The sequence below is a fragment of the Silene latifolia genome, chromosome 6 (assembly GCF_048544455.1).
Source record: "Silene latifolia isolate original U9 population chromosome 6, ASM4854445v1, whole genome shotgun sequence".
Lineage (NCBI taxonomy): Eukaryota > Viridiplantae > Streptophyta > Magnoliopsida > Caryophyllales > Caryophyllaceae > Silene > Silene latifolia.
Genome location: NC_133531.1, coordinates 106,118,523 through 106,135,208, shown reverse-complemented (window position 1 = coordinate 106,135,208; position 16,686 = coordinate 106,118,523). Strand labels below are relative to the sequence as shown.

The window sequence follows — 16,686 nt, the reverse complement described above, 5'->3', positions numbered from 1 at the left end:
ATGTCAGAAGAATAATGACAAATCAACAATGAGGTTATATATATGTAGTAACTTTGTATTCTACTCCCTTAGGTTTTCTTCCTTATTTCCTTATTCGGTTATTCGGGTTTTCTTCCCTATTTCCTTTTTTGGGTTGATTTGTGTGCTCCAAATTCAATGGCATGTGGGGTAGTGTATTTTGTGTGGTCCAAATTCACTTCCTTATTTCTTGGGTAAAAAGTAAAGGGAAAAAATATAGTGAATAGGAGGGAGTATTAAATTAAAGTTTCATCTCTTGTTTAATGTAATTAGAGTTATACTTTGTGTATACTTTTGCCGCGAATTATTGGTATTACATATAAGTATATAATTAATGTATAAATATGTTGAGACATTACCGTTTTCAATTTCCAGGACATTTCCAATGCTTACAGAAAGATCTTGTGAATGCCGCGATTTGTACCAATTGGTTTAGTAATCGACCAAATAGCGCGACTATAGCACCATGCACGCTATTTTCTCGATCACTAACCAATTAGTCTACATCGACTGTTTTAAAATAATAGTAATAGTGGCATATGTCAAAACAATAGGCAATATATAAAATTTTATTTTTTGTCAACTCACCGTTTATTTGTCTTAAAGACTAAACTACTGAATCTAGATGTCGATCGATAGAACATTGTTTAGTTTTTTTAGTCTTGTTAGTAAATTCTCATGTTCTACGACGAGTATATATATAATACCTATGAGTTCAAAAATATCTTCTGAAAATGGAAAGAATACTCGAATACGTTAAATGTAAAAGTCATATGTCGACTATGAACGTGGATTATTTGAATATAAAGTATTCTTGACTCTATGATGTGTCTCTAAATACTGTTAATCTTATCCTATGAAGGTAATCTGAGAAAACTAATCATTGCCTAATTTGGAATATCAAAACAATGATCCTAATTGTCAATGTTTGCAGAAGAAGCGTGATATTTTTGTTTGTTTAATTCCTATTTTGTTAATTATCGTTTGATTATCTTCCAAATACGTGGTGAATTTATATAATAATATGATATTTTAGCTATACATTATTTTAAACTTCCAAACTAAAATTATTAAATCTCAGTTTCAATCAAGGTCGTAGTATCGACTGCTATAATCTAATGTTTATAAAATGCGATCTGTGTTGCATTATAATTGTCAGATATGAATTGAGTAACATGACATTCTATCTCTAGTTTTTTTTCTGGCGTGTGTCTTGTACCTCGTGGCAATATAACTATGAAGCAGACTAAATATTTAATGTACTTTTAAGTTGGTTCAACTTATGCATTGTAGAGTATTATTGTTACGATGTTGACAAGTTCATATGTGTTAGTGGTGTTGTTATCTAGTGTCTTACTTGACGTATTAATATTATAAATATGTTATAAAGTGTGAATTTTGGTTCATGAAACTCTGCTCAAAGTTTGTCTATATTTGAATATTGTGAAGGTAAGCGTTTGTAGTCAAATATACCAAATACTGGAAAAATTACACAATAGTCAATTTTGCCTAAATCGTTTATGCAATTATTATTTATATTGATTCAACTGATTATCAAAGACTTATCTATTTTTTTGTTAGACAAATTTAAAGATAATATTTTGAGATAGATTTTTATCTTTCCTAAAATAAGTTATATATTTGTTTTTATAGATCCTTTATCTTATAAATTATCCCTAGTGAAATCTTGGTTATTATTACATGGTACGAGGTGTATATTTTGCGATAAGATTTTTAGGCTGACCTAAATTATTCGATTAGAGAATTAAGACAATTGACCCGACTTAAAATGATTAATTTTAAATCGTAGTTACTATTTAGTGTTAGTTAGGTTAAAATAAAAAATACGACTAGTTAATAACTAACTATCAACAATTAAATCTAATTTATAAACGGGTAATTCTCCAAAATTCTCTCTTAATCAATAACGATGAACCTAAAACAACTCGACCCCGCTCGAACTTAGTTATATATGCGAGACACTGAAATTGTCCTGGTCGACCTAACCGAATTGGCCTGTTTTCCACGTCTAGACGTAAGTGATTCGAAATAGAGTATAAAAATTGTCAAGATAAAAAATTAAAATGACTCTCTAGATGATAATAACGGATAGAAAAAGTTGGAAAAATAGAAGAAAAATACACATATCACATAATTAACTTCCGTATTTATAAAGTGAAGACTCGTGTTAACAACTTACATTGATGTATTTTTTTTCGTTCGTTTCAAAGCCCGATGAAGTTGTACGCATAAGGTTCATCGACACTTTTACATTTGAATTTCTCAAAATGCATTAATGCTTCTTTGCTCGCAAGCTGAAATGACAAGGACGTTTCTAACACCATGAAAATATTTAAATAATCTTTGTCCACCCTTATACGCCTAATTATCCCAATTTCCATATTTTAAAAGTTTACACACTTTTCACATGTCCTCTTGTAGTGTCTTAAATATGTTGTTTTCTTTTTAAAATTTAAGTTGAACGAAAAGTGTGTTATTCGAACGATTTATATTTCCTACTTGTGTTTTAATTTATTATTATTTTTGCAAACGCTTCATGCTTTGCCTCTTTGATAACAAGGACAAGGTGAAGCGTGAGAAAAATAATAACTTTAAGATTACCTTTCCTCTGAGAATAACATACATAAAAATGCATGTAAAAAAATTGTTCTATCTACTGTGAGTAATAATTTGTCAATCATAACTTCAATATTTCTTATCTCTTGGAAAAAATGTATTTGCTATAATTTTGTTAGGACATTTAACCAAACAATATTATGTACTATGTTCATCTATTGTCTGTTCTTTCCCTTTTGAAATTTTTTTGTCCTATATCCATTTGTTGTTTATCCAAAGACTACGATTTGTTGTGGAAACACTTAATTATTCTCTAAGTTTATTTTGCTGAATTCTGTCACTTATTAAGCTATACGGGAAAGGCTATTCTTCTGAATTATAGTTATTGTAGTTCCACTTTCACTTACTTGCCGCATGGGTAGATGGACTCGTTTGCTTGGGCAGAAGTTAAACTACAAAAGGATCATAAATCATGACTCCAGGGATGGTGTAATTTCATCTTGCTAAAGAATATATGATAATGGAAATCAATTAATATGGCAGAAGAATAACGACAAATCAACAATGAGGTTATATATATGTAGTAACTTTGTATTCTATTAAATTAAAGTTTCATCTCTTGTTTAATGTAATTAGATTTATCCTTTGTGTATACTTTTGCCGTGAATCATTGGTATTACATAGAAGTATATAATTATTGTACAAAATTGTTGAGACATTACCATTTTCAATTTCCAGGACATTTCAATGCTTGCAGAAAGATCTTGTGAATGCAGCGATTTGTACCAATTGGTTTAGTAATCGACCAAATAGCGCGACTATAGCACCATGCACGCTACTTTGTCGATCACTAACCAATTAGTCTACATGGACTGTTTTAAAATAATAGTAATAGAGGCATATGTCAAAACAATAGACAATATATAAAATTTTATTTTTTTTCAACTCACCGTTTATTTGTCTTAAAGACTAAACTACTGAATCTAGATGTCGATCGATAGAACATTGTTTAGTTTTTTAAGTCTTGTTAGTAAATTCTCATGTTCTATGACGAGTATATATATATAATACCTATGAGTTCAAAAATATCTTCTGAAAATGGAAAGAATACTCGAATACGTTAAATGTAAAAGTCATATGTCGACTATGGACGTGGATTATTTGAATATAAAGTATTCTTGACTCTATGATGTGCCTCTAAATACTGTGAACCTTATCCTATGAAGGTAATCTGAGAAAACAAATCATTGTCTAATTTGGAGTATCAAAACAATGATCCTAATTGTTAAGGTTGGCGGAAGAAGCGTGATATTTTTGTTTGTTTAATTCCTATTTTGTTATTTGTCTTTGTGATTTTCTTCCAAATATGTGGTGAATGTATATAATAATATGATATTTTAGTTTTACATTATTTTAAACTTCCAAATTAATATTATTAAATCTCAATTTCAATCAAGGTCGTAGTATTGACTACTTTAATCTAATGTTGGTAAAATGCGATCAGTGTTGCATTATAATTATCAGATATGAATTGAGTAACACGACATCTATGTCTAGTTTTTTTTTCTGGCGTGTGTCTTGTACCTCGTGGCAATATAACTATGAAGCAGACTAAATATTGAATGTACTTTAAAGTTGGTTCAACGTTACGCGCTGTAGAGTATAATTGTTACGATGTTGACAAGTTCATATGTGTTAGTGGTGTTGTTACCTAGTGTCTTACTTGACGTACTAATATTAATAACATGTTATAAAGTGTGAATTTTGGTTCAAGAAACTCTTATCAAAGCTTGTCTATATTTGAATATTGTGTAGGTAAGCGTTTGCAGTCAAATATACCAAATACTGGAAAAAGTACACAATAGTCAATTTTGCCTAAATCGTTTATGCAATTATTATTTATATTGATACAACTGATTATCAAAGACTTATCTATTTTCTTTGTTAGACAAATTTAAAGATAATAGTTTGAGATAGATTTTTAACTTTCCTAAAATAAGTTATATATTTGTTTTTATAGATCATTTATCTTATAAATAATCCCTAGTGAAATCTTGGCTATTATTACATGGTACGAGCTATATATTATGCGATAAGATTTTTAGGCTGACCTAAATTATTCGATTATAGAATTAACACAATTGACCCGACTTAAAATGATTAATTTTAAATCGTAGTCACTATTTAGTGTTAGTTACGTTAAAATAAAAAATATGACTAGTTAATAACTAACTATAAACAATTAAATCTAGTTTATAAACGGGTAATTCTTCAAAATTCTCTCTTAATCAATAACGAGGAACCTAAAACAACTTGACCATGCTCGAACTTAGTTATATATGCGACACACTGGAATTGTCCTGGTCGACCTAACCGAATTGACCCGTTTTCCACGTCTAGACGTAAGTGATTCTAAATATTGTATAATAATTGTCAAGATAAAAAATTAAAATGACTTTCTAGATGATAATAACGGATCGAAAAAGTTGGAAAAATAGAAGAGAAATACACATATCAAACAATTAACTTCCGTATTTATGAAGTGAATACTTGTGTTAAGAACTTACATTGATGTGTTTTTTTTTGTTCGTTTCAAAGCCCGATGAAGTTGTACACATAAGGTTCATCGACACTTTTACATTTGAATTTCTCAAAATGCATTAATGCTTCTTTGCTCGCAAGCTGAACTGACAAGGACGTTTCTATCACCATGGAAATTTTTAAATCATCTTTGTGCACCCTTATACGCCTAATTATTCTAGTTTCCATATTTTAGAAGTTTACACACTTTTCACATGTCCTCTTGTAGTGTCTTAAATATGTTGTTTTCTTTTTAAAATTTAAGTTGAACGAAAAGTGTGTTATTCGAACGATTTATATTTCCTACTTGTGTTTTAATTTATTATTATTATTGCAAACGCTTCATGCTTTGCCTCTTTGATAACAAGGACAAGGTGAAGCGCGAGAAAAATAATAACTTTAAGATTACCTTTCTTCTGAGAATAACATACATAAAACTGCATGTAAAAAATTTGTTGTATCTACTGTGAGTAATAATTTGTCAATCATAACTTCAATATTTCTTTTCTCTTAAAAAAATGTATTTGCTATAATTTTGTTAGGACATTTAACCAAACAATATTGTGTACTATGTTCATCTATTGTCTGTTCTTTCTCTTTTAAAATTTTTTTGTCCTATATCAATTTGTTGTTTATCCAAAGACTACTATTTGTTGTGGAAACACTTCATTATTCTCTAAGTTTATTTTACATAATTCTGTCACTTACTAAGCTATACGAGAAAGGATATTCTTCTGAATTATAGTTATTGTAGTTCCACTTTCACTTACTTGCCGCCTGGGTAGATGGACTCGTTTGCTTGAGCAGAAGTTAAACTACAAAAGGATCATAAATCATGACTCCGGGGATGGTGTAATTTCATCTTGCTAAAAAATATATGATAATGGAAATCAATTAATATGGCAGAAGAATAACGACAAATCAACAATGAGGTTATATATATGTAGTAACTTTGTATTCTATTAAATTAAAGTTTCATCTCCTGTTTAATGTAATTAGATTTATCCTTTGTGTATACTTTTGACGTGAATTATTGGTATTACATATAAGTATATAATTAATGTACAAAAATGTTGAGACATTACCATTTTCAATTTCCAGGACATTTCCAATGCTTGCAGAAAGATCTTGTGAATGCAGTGATTTGTACCAATAGGTTTAGTAATCGACCAAATAGCGCGACTATAGCACCATGCACGCTACTTTGTCGATCACTAACCAATTAGTCTACATCGACTGTTTTAAAATAATAGTAATAGTGGCATATGTCAAAACAATAGACAATATATACAATTTTATTTTTTTTCATTTCACCGTTTATTTGTCTTAAAGACTAAACTACTGAATCTAGATGTCGATCGATAGAACATTGTTTAGTTTTTTAAGTCTTGTTAGTAAATTCTCATGTTCTATGACGAGTATATATATATAATACCTATGAGTTCAAAAATATCTTCTGAAAATGGAAAGAATACTCTAATACGTTAAATGTAAAAGTCATATGTCGACTATGGACGTGGATTATTTGAATATAAAGTATTCTTGACCCTATGATGTGCCTCTAAATACTGTGAACCTTATCCTATGAAGGTAATCTGAGAAAAAAAATCATTGTCTAATTTGGAGTATCAAAACAATGATCCTAATTGTTAAGGTTGGCAGAAGAAGCGTGATATTTTTGTTTGTTTAATTCCTATTTTGTTATTTGTCTTTGTGATTTTCTTCCAAATATGTGGTGAATGTATATAATAATATGATATTTTAGTTTTACATTTTTTTAAACTTCCAAATTAATATTATTAAATCTCAATTTCAATCAAGGTCGTAGTATCGACTACTATAATCTAATGTTGGTAAAATGCGATCAGTGTTGCATTATAATTATCAGATATGAATTGAGTAACACGACATCTATGTCTAGTTTTTTTTTCTGGCGTGTGTCTTGTACCTCGTGGCCATATAACTATGAAGCAGACTAAATATTTAATGTACTTTAAAGTTGGTTTAACGTTACGCACTGTAGAGTATTATTGTTACGATGTTGACAAGTTCATATGTGTTAGTGGTGTTGTTACCTAGTGTCTTACTTGACGTACTAATATTAATAACATGTTATAAAGTGTGAATTTTGGTTCAAGAAACTCTGCTCAAAGTTTGTCTATATTTGAATATTGTGAAGGTAAGCGTTTGCAGTCAAATATACCAAATACTGGAAAAAGTAAACAATAGTCAATTTTGCCTAAATCGTTTATACAATTATTATTTATATTGATACAACTGATTATCAAAGACTTATCTATTTTCTTTGTTAGACAAATTTAAAGATAATAGTTTGAGATAGATTTTTATCTTTCCTAAAATAAGTTATATATTTGTTTTTATAGATCATTTATCTAATAAATTATCCCTATTGAAATCTTGGCTATTATTACATGGTACGAGCTATATATTTTGCGATAAGATTTTTAGGCTGACCTAAATTATTCGATTATAGAATTAACACAATTGACCTGACTTAAAATGATTAATTTTAAATCGTAGTCACTATTTAGTGTTAGTTACGTTAAAATAAAAAATATGACTAGTTAATAACTAACTATAAACAATTAAATCTAGTTTATAAACGGGTAATTCTTCAAAATTCTCTCTTAATCAATAACGAGGAACCTAAAACAACTTGACCCTACTCGAACTTAGTTATATATGCGACACACTGGAATTGTCCTGGTCGACCTAACCGAATTGACCCGTTTTCCACGTCTAGACGTAAGTGATTCTAAATATAGTATAATAATTGTCAAGATAAAAAATTAAAATGACTCTCTAGATGATAATAACGGATCGAAAAAGTTGGAAAAATAGAAGAGAAATACACATATCAAACAATTAACTTCCGTATTTATGAAGTGAATACTTGTGTTAAGAACTTACATTGATGTGTTTTTTTTGTTCGTTTCAAAGCCCGATGAAGTTGTACACATAAGGTTCATCGACACTTTTACATTTGAATTTCTCAAAATGCATTAATGCTTCTTTGCTCGCAAGCTGAACTTACAAGGACGTTTCTATCACCATGGAAATTTTTAAATCATCTTTGTCCACCCTTATACGCCTAATTATTCTAGTTTCCATATTTTAGAAGTTTACACACTTTTCACATGTCCTCTTGTAGTGTCTTAAATATGTTGTTTTCTTTTTAAAATTTAAGTTGAACGAAAAGTGTGTTATTCGAACGATTTATATTTCCTACTTGTGTTTTAATTTATTATTATTTTTGCAAACGCTTCATGCTTTGCCTCTTTGATAACAAGGACAAGGTGAAGCGCGAGAAAAATAATAACTTTAAGATTACCTTTTTTCTGAGAATAACATACATAAAAATGCATGTAAAAAATTTGTTGTATCTACTGTGAGTAATAATTTGTCAATCATAACTTCAATATTTCTTTTCTCTTAAAAAAATGTATTTGCTATAATTTTGTTAGGACATTTAACCAAACAATATTGTGTACTATGTTCATCTATTGTCTGTTCTTTCTCTTTTAAAATTTTTTTGTCCTATATCCATTTGTTGTTTATCCAAAGACTACTATTTGTTGTGGAAACACTTCATTATTCTCTAAGTTTATTTTGCAGAATTCTGTCACTGATTAAGCTATACGAGAAAGGCTATTCTTCTGAATTATAGTTATTGTAGTTCCACTTTCACTTACTTGCCACCTGGGTAGATGGACTCGTTTGCTTGGGCAGAAGTTAAACTACAAAAGGATCATAAATCATGACTCCGGGGATGGTGTAATTTCATCTTGCTAAAGAATATATGATAATGGAAATCAATTAATATGGCAGAAGAATAACGACAAATCAACAATGAGGTTATATATATGTAGTAACTTTGTATTCTATTAAATTAAAGTTTCATCTCCTGTTTAATGTAATTAGATTTATCCTTTGTGTATACTTTTGATGTGAATTATTGGTATTACATATAAGTATATAATTAATGTACAAAAATGTTGAGACATTACCATTTTCAATTTCCAGGACATTTCCAATGCTTGCAGAAAGATCTTGTGAATGCAGTGATTTGTACCAATTGGTTTAGTAATCGGCCAAATAGCGCGACTATAGCACCATGCACGCTACTTTGTCGATCACTAACCAATTAGTCTACATCGACTGTTTTAAAATAATAGTAATAGTGGCATATGTCAAAACAATAGACAATATATAATTTTTTTTTTTTTTTCATTTCACCGTTTATTTGTCTTAAAGACTAAACTACTGAATCTAGATGTCGATCAATAGAACATTGTTTAGTTTTTTAAGTCTTGTTAGTAAATTCTCATGTTCTATGACGATTATATATACTACCTATGAGTTCAAAAATATCTTCTGAAAACGGAAAGAATACTCGAATACGTTAAATGTAAAAGTCGTATGTCGACAATGGACGTGGATTATTTGAATATAATGTATTCTTGACTCTATGATGTGCCTCTAAATACTGTGAACCTTATCCTATGAAGGTAATCTGAGAAAACAAATCATTGTCTAATTTGGAGTATCAAAACAATGATCCTAATTGTTAAGGTTGGCAGAAGAAGCGTGATATTTTTGTTTGTTTAATTCCTATTTTGTTATTTGTCTTTGTGATTATCTTCTAAATATGTGGTGAATGTATATAATAATATGATATTTTGATTTTACAATATTTTAAACTTCCAAATAAATATTATTAAATCTCAATTTCAATCAAGGTCGTAGTATCGACTACTATAATCTAATGTTGGTAAAATGCGATCAGTGTTGCATTATAATTATCAGATATGAATTGAGTAACACGACATTCTATGTCTAGTTTTTTTCTGGCGTGTGTGAAGCAGACCAAATATTTAATGTACTTTAAAGTTGGTTCAACGTTACGCGCTGTAGAGTATTATTGTTTTGATGTTGACAAGTTCATATGTGTTAGTGGTCTTGTTACCTAGTGTCTTACTAGACGTATTAATATTAATAACATGTTATAAAGTGTGAATTTTGGTTCATGAAACTCTGCTCAAAGTTTGTCTATATTTGAATATTATGAAGGTAAGCGTTTGCAGTCAAATATACAAAATACTGGAAAAAGTAAACAATAGTCAATTTTGCCTAAATCGTTTATGCAATTATTATTTATATTGATACAACTGATTATCAAAGACTTATCTATTTTCTTTGTCAGACAAATTTAAAGATAATTTTTTGAGATAGATTTTTATCTAAAATAAGTTATATATTTGTTTTTATAGATCCTTTATCTTATAAATTAACCCTAGTGAAATCTTGGCTATTATTACATGGTACGAGCTGTATATTTTGCGATAATATTTTTAGGCTGACCTAAATTATTCGATTATAGAATTAACACAATTGACCCGGTTTAAAATGATTAATTTTAAATCGTAGTTACTATTTAGTGTTAGTTACGTTAAAATAAAAAATATGATTAGTTAATAACTAACTATCAACAATTAAATCTAATTTATAAACAGGGTAATTCTTCAAAATTCTCTCTTAATCAATAACGAGGAACCTAAAACAACTTGACCCTGCTCGAACTTAGTTATATATGCAACACACTGGAATTATCCTGGTCGACCTCACCGAATTGACCTGTTTTCCACGTCTAGACGTAAGTGATTCGAAATATAGTATAATAATTGTCAAGATAAAAAATTAAAATGACTCTCTAGATGATAATAACGGATCGAAAAAGTTGGAAAAATAGAAGAGAAATACACATATCAAACAATTAACTTCCGTATTTATGAAGTGAAGACTCGTGTTAAGAACTTACATTGATGTGTTTTTTTTGTTCGTTTCAAAGCCCGATGATGTTGTACGCATAAAGTTCATCGACACTTTTACATTTGAATTTCTCAAAATGCATTAATGCTTCTTTGCTCGCAAGCTGAAATGACAAGGACGTTTCTATCACCATGAAAATTTTTAAATCATCTTTGTCCACCCTTATACGCTTAATTATCCCAGTTTCATATTTTAGAAGTTTACACACTTTTCACATGTCCTCTTGTAGTGTCTTAAATATGTTGTTTTCTATTTAAAATTTAAGTTGAACGAAAAGTGTGTTATTCGAACGATTTATATTTCCTACTTGTGTTTTAATTTATTATTATTTTTGCAAACGGTTCATGCTTTGCCTCTTTGATAACAAGGACAAGGTGTAGCGTGAGAAAAATAATAACTTTAAGATTACCTTTCCTCTCAGAATAACATACATAAAAATGCATGTAAAAAATTTGTTGTATCTACTGTGAGTAATAATTTTTCAATCATAACTTCAATATTTCTTTTCTCTTAGAAAAAAAGTATTTGCTATAATTTTGTTAGGACAGTTAACCAAACAATATTGTGTACTATGTTCATCTATTGTCTATTCTTTCTCTTTTGAATTTTTTTTGTCCTATTTCCATTTGTTGTTTATCCAAAGACTACGATTTGTTGTGGAAACACTTCATTATTCTCTATGTTTATTTTCCAGAATTCTGTCACTTATTATGCTATACGAGAAAGACTATTCTTCTGAATTATAGTTATTGTAGTTCCACTTTCACTTACTTGCCGCCTGGGTAGATGGACTCGTTTGCTTGGGCAGAAGTTAAACTACAAAAGGATCATAAATCATGACTTCGAGGATGGTGTGATTTCATCTTGCTAAAGAATATATGATAATGGAAATCAATTAATATGGCAGAAGAATAACGACAAATAAAAAATGAGGTTATATATATGTAGTAACTTTGCATTCTATTAAATTAAAGTTTCATCTCTTGTAATGTAATTAGATTTATCCTTTGTGTATACTTTTGCCGCGAATCATTGGTATTACATATAAGTATATAATTAATGTACAAAAATGTTGAGACATTACCATTTTTAATTTCCAGGACATTTCCAATGCTTGCAGAAAGATCTTGTGAATGCAGCGATTTGTACCAATTGGTTTAGTAATCGACCAAATAGCGCGACTATAGCACCATGCACGCTACTTTGTCGATCACTAACCAATTAGTCTACATCGACTGTTTAAAAATAATAGTAATAGTGGCATATGTAAAAACAATAGACAATATATAAAATTTAATTTTTTGTCAACTCACCGTTTATTTGTCTTAAAGACTAAACTACTGAATCTAGATGTCGATCGATAGAACATTGTTTAGTTTTTTTGGTCTTGTTAGTAAATTCTCATGTTCTATGACGAGTATATATATAATACCTATGAGTTGAAAAATATCTTCTGAAAATGGAAAGAATACTCGAATACGTTAAATGTAAAAGTCATATGTCGACTATGGACGTGGATTATTTGAATATAAAGTATTCTCGACTCTATGATGTGCCTCTAAATACTGTGAACCTTATCCTATGAAGGCAATCTGAGAAAACAAATCATTGTCTAATTTGGAGTATCAAAACAATGATCCTAATTGTTAAGGTTGGCAGAAGAAGCGTGATATTTTTGTTTGTGATTATCTTCCAAATATGTGGTGAATGTATATAATAATATGATATTTTAGTTTTACATTATTTTAAACTTTCAAATTAATATTATTAAATCTCAATTCGGTGTTGCATTATAATTGTCAGATATGAATTGAGTAACACGACATCCTATGTCTAGTTTTTTTCTGGCGTGTGTCATGTACCTCGTGGCAATATAACTATGAAGCAAACTAAATATTTAATGTACTTTAAAGTTGGTTCAATGTTACGCGCTGTAGAGTATTATTGTTACGATGTTGACAAGTTCATATGTGTTAGTGGTGTTGTTACCTAGTGTCTTACTTGACGTATTAATATTTTTTTTTTTGGTGCTTACTTGACGTATTAATATTAATAACATGTTATAAAGTGTGAATTTTGGTTCATGAAACTCTGCTCAAAGTTTGTCTATATTTGAATATTGTGAAGGTAAACGTTTGCAGTCAAATATACCAAATACTGGAAAAATTACACAATAGTCAATTTTGCCTAAATCGTTTATGCAATTATTATTTATATTGATACAACTGATTATCAAAGACTTATCTATTTTCTTTGTTAGACAAATTTAAAGATAATATTTTGAGATAGATTTTTATCTTTCCTAAAATAAGTTATATATTTGTTTTTATAGATCCATTATCTTATAAATTATCCCTAGTGAAATCATGGCTATTATTACATGGTACGAGCTGTATATTTTGCGATAAGATTTTTAGGCTGACCTAAATTATTCGATTATAGAATTAACACAATTGACCCGACTTAAAATGATTAATTTTAAATCGTAGTTACTATTTAGTGTTAGTTACGTTAAAATAAAAAAAATATGACTAGTTAATAACTAACTATCAACATTTAAATCTAATTTATAAACGGGTAATTCTTCAAAATTCTCTCTTAATCAATAATGAGGAACCTAAAACAACTTGACCCTGCTCGAACTTAGTTATATATGCAACACACTGGAATTGTCCTTGTCGACCTAACCGAATTGACCTATTTTCCACGTCTAGACGTAAGTGATTCGAAATATAGTATAATAATTGTCAAGATAAAAAATTAAAATGACTCTCTAGATGATAATAACGGATCGAAAAAGTTGGAAAAATAGAAGAGAAATACACATATCAAACAATTAACTTCCGTATTTATGAAGTGAAGACTCGTGTTAAGAACTTACATTGTTGTGTTTTTTTTGTTCGTTTCAAAGCCCGATGAAGTTGTACGCATAAGGTTCATCGACACTTTTACATTTGAATTTCTCAAAATGCATTAATGCTTCTTTGCTCGCAAGCTGAAATGACAAGGACGCTTCTATCACCATGAAAATTTTTAATTCATCTTTGTTCACCCTTATACGCCTAATTATCCCAGTTTCATATTTTAGAAGTTTACACACTTTTTACATGTCCTCTTGTAGTGTCTTAAATATGTTGTTTTCTTTTTAAAATTTGAGTTGAACGAAAAGTGTGTTATTCGAACGATTTATATTTCCTACTTGTGTTTTAATTTATTATTATTTTTGCAAACGGTTCATGCTTTGCCTCTTTGATAACAAGGACAAGGTAAAGTGCGAGAAAAATAATAACTTCAAGTTACCTTTCCTCTGAGAATAACATACATAAAAATGCATGTAAAAAATTTGTTGTATCTACTGTGAGTAATAATTTGTCAATAATAACTTCAATATTTCTTTTCTCTTAGAAAAAATGTATTTGCTATAATTTTGTTAGGACATTTAACCAAACAATGTTGTGTACTATGTTCAATTATTGTCTGTTCTTTCTCTTTTGAAATTTTTTTGTCCTATATCCATTTGTTGTTTATCCAAGGACTACGATTTGTTGTGGAGACACTTCATTATTCTCTAAGTTTATTTTGCAGAATTCTGTCACTTATTAAGCTATACGGGAAAGGCTATTCTTCTGAATTATAGTTATTGTAGTTCCACTTTCACTTACTTGCCGCCTGGGTAGATGGATTCGTTTGCTTGGGCAGAAGTTAAACTACAAAAGGATCATCAATCATGACTTCGGAGATGGTGTGATTTCATCTTGCTAAAGAATATATGATAATGGAAATCAATTAATATGGCAGAAGAATAACGACAAATCAACAATGAGGTTATATAAATGTAGTAGCTTTGTATTCTATTAAATTAAAGTTTCATCTCTTGTTTAATATAATTAGAGTTATCTTTTGTGTGCACTTTTGCCGCGAATCATTGGTATTACATATAAGTATATAATTAATGTACAAAAATGTTGAGACATTACCATTTTCAATTTCCAGGACATTTCCAATGCTTGCAGAAAGATCTTGTGAATGCAGCGATTTGTACCAATTGGTTTAGTAATCGACCAAATAGCGCGACTATAGCACCATGCACGCTACTTTGTCGATCACTAACCCATTAGTCTACATCGACTGTTTTAAAATAATAATAATAATAGTGGCATATGTCGACAATATATAAAATTTTATTTTTTGTCAACTCACCGGTTATTTGTCTTAAAGACTAAACTACTGAATCTAGATGTCGATCGATAGAAAATTGTTTAGTTTTTTTAGTCTTGTTAGTAAATTCTCATGTTCTATGACGAGTATATATATAATACCTATGAGTTCAAAAATATATTCTGAAAATGGAAAGAATACTCGAATACGTTAAATGTAAAAGTCATATGTCGACTATGGACGTGGATTATTTGAATATAAAGTATTCTTGACTCTATGATATGCCTCTAAATACTGTGAAACTTATCCTATGAAGGTAATCTGAGAAAACAAACCATTGTCTAATTTGGAGTATCAAAACAATGATCCTAATTGTCAAGGTTGGCAGAAGAAGCGTGATATTTTTGTCTGTTTAATTCCTATTTTGTTATTTGTCTTTTTGATTATCTTCCAAATATGTGGTGAATGTATATAATAATATGATATTTTAGTTTTACATTATTTTAAACTTCCAAATTAATATTATTAAATCTCAATTTCAATCAAGGTCATAGTGTCGACTACTATAATCTAATGTTGGTAAAATGCGATCAGTGTTGCATTATAATTGTCAGATACGAATTGAGTAGCACGACATTCTATGTCTAGTTTTTTTACTGGCGTGTGTCTTGTACCTCGTGACAATATAACTATGAAGCAGACTAAATATTTAATGTACTTTAAAGTTGGTTCAACGATACGCGTTGTAGAGTATTATTGTTACGATGTTGACAAGTTCATATGTGTTAGTGGTGTTGTTACATAGTGTCTTACTTGACGTATTAATATTAATAACATGTTATAAAGTGTGAATTTTGGTTCATGAAACTCTGCTCAAAGTTTGTCTATATTTGAATATTGTGAAGGTAAACGTTTGCAGTCAAATATACCAAATACTGGAAAAATTACACAATAGTCAATTTTGCCTAAATCGTTTATGCAATTATTATTTATATTGATACAACTGATTATCAAAGACTTATCTATTTTCTTTGTTAGAAAAATTTAAAGATAATATTTTGAGATAGATTTTTATCTTTCCTAAAATAAGTTATATATTTGTTTTTATAGATCCTTTATCTTATAAATTATCCCTAGTGAAATCTTGGCTATTATTACATGGTACGAGCTGTATATTTTGCGATAAGATTTTTAGGCTGGCCTATATTATTCGATTATAGAATTAACACAATTGACCCGACTTAAAATGATTAATTTTAAATTGTAGTTACTATTTAGTGTTAGTTACGTTAAAATAAAAAATATGACTAGTTAATAACTAACTATCAACAATTAAATCTAATTTATAAACGGGTAATTCTTCAAAATTCTCTCTTAATCAATAACGAGGAACCTAAAACAACTTGACCCTGCTCGAACTTAGTTATATATGCGACACACTGGAATTGTCCTGGTCGACCTAACCGAATTGACCTGTTTTCCACGTCTAGACGTAAGTGATTC

At 29.2% G+C, this 16,686-nt stretch overlaps 1 long non-coding RNA gene across 1 annotated transcript; it reads left to right on the top strand.

The window, feature by feature from the left end:
* The first annotated feature begins 7,102 nt into the window (after window positions 1-7,102).
* LOC141587072 (uncharacterized) lies at window positions 7,103-9,199 on the top strand. The gene is made up of 2 exons (XR_012519696.1): window positions 7,103-8,492; window positions 8,812-9,199. It is a non-coding gene; the product is annotated as an uncharacterized LOC141587072 (long non-coding RNA).
* The last annotated feature ends 7,487 nt before the right edge of the window (window positions 9,200-16,686 follow it).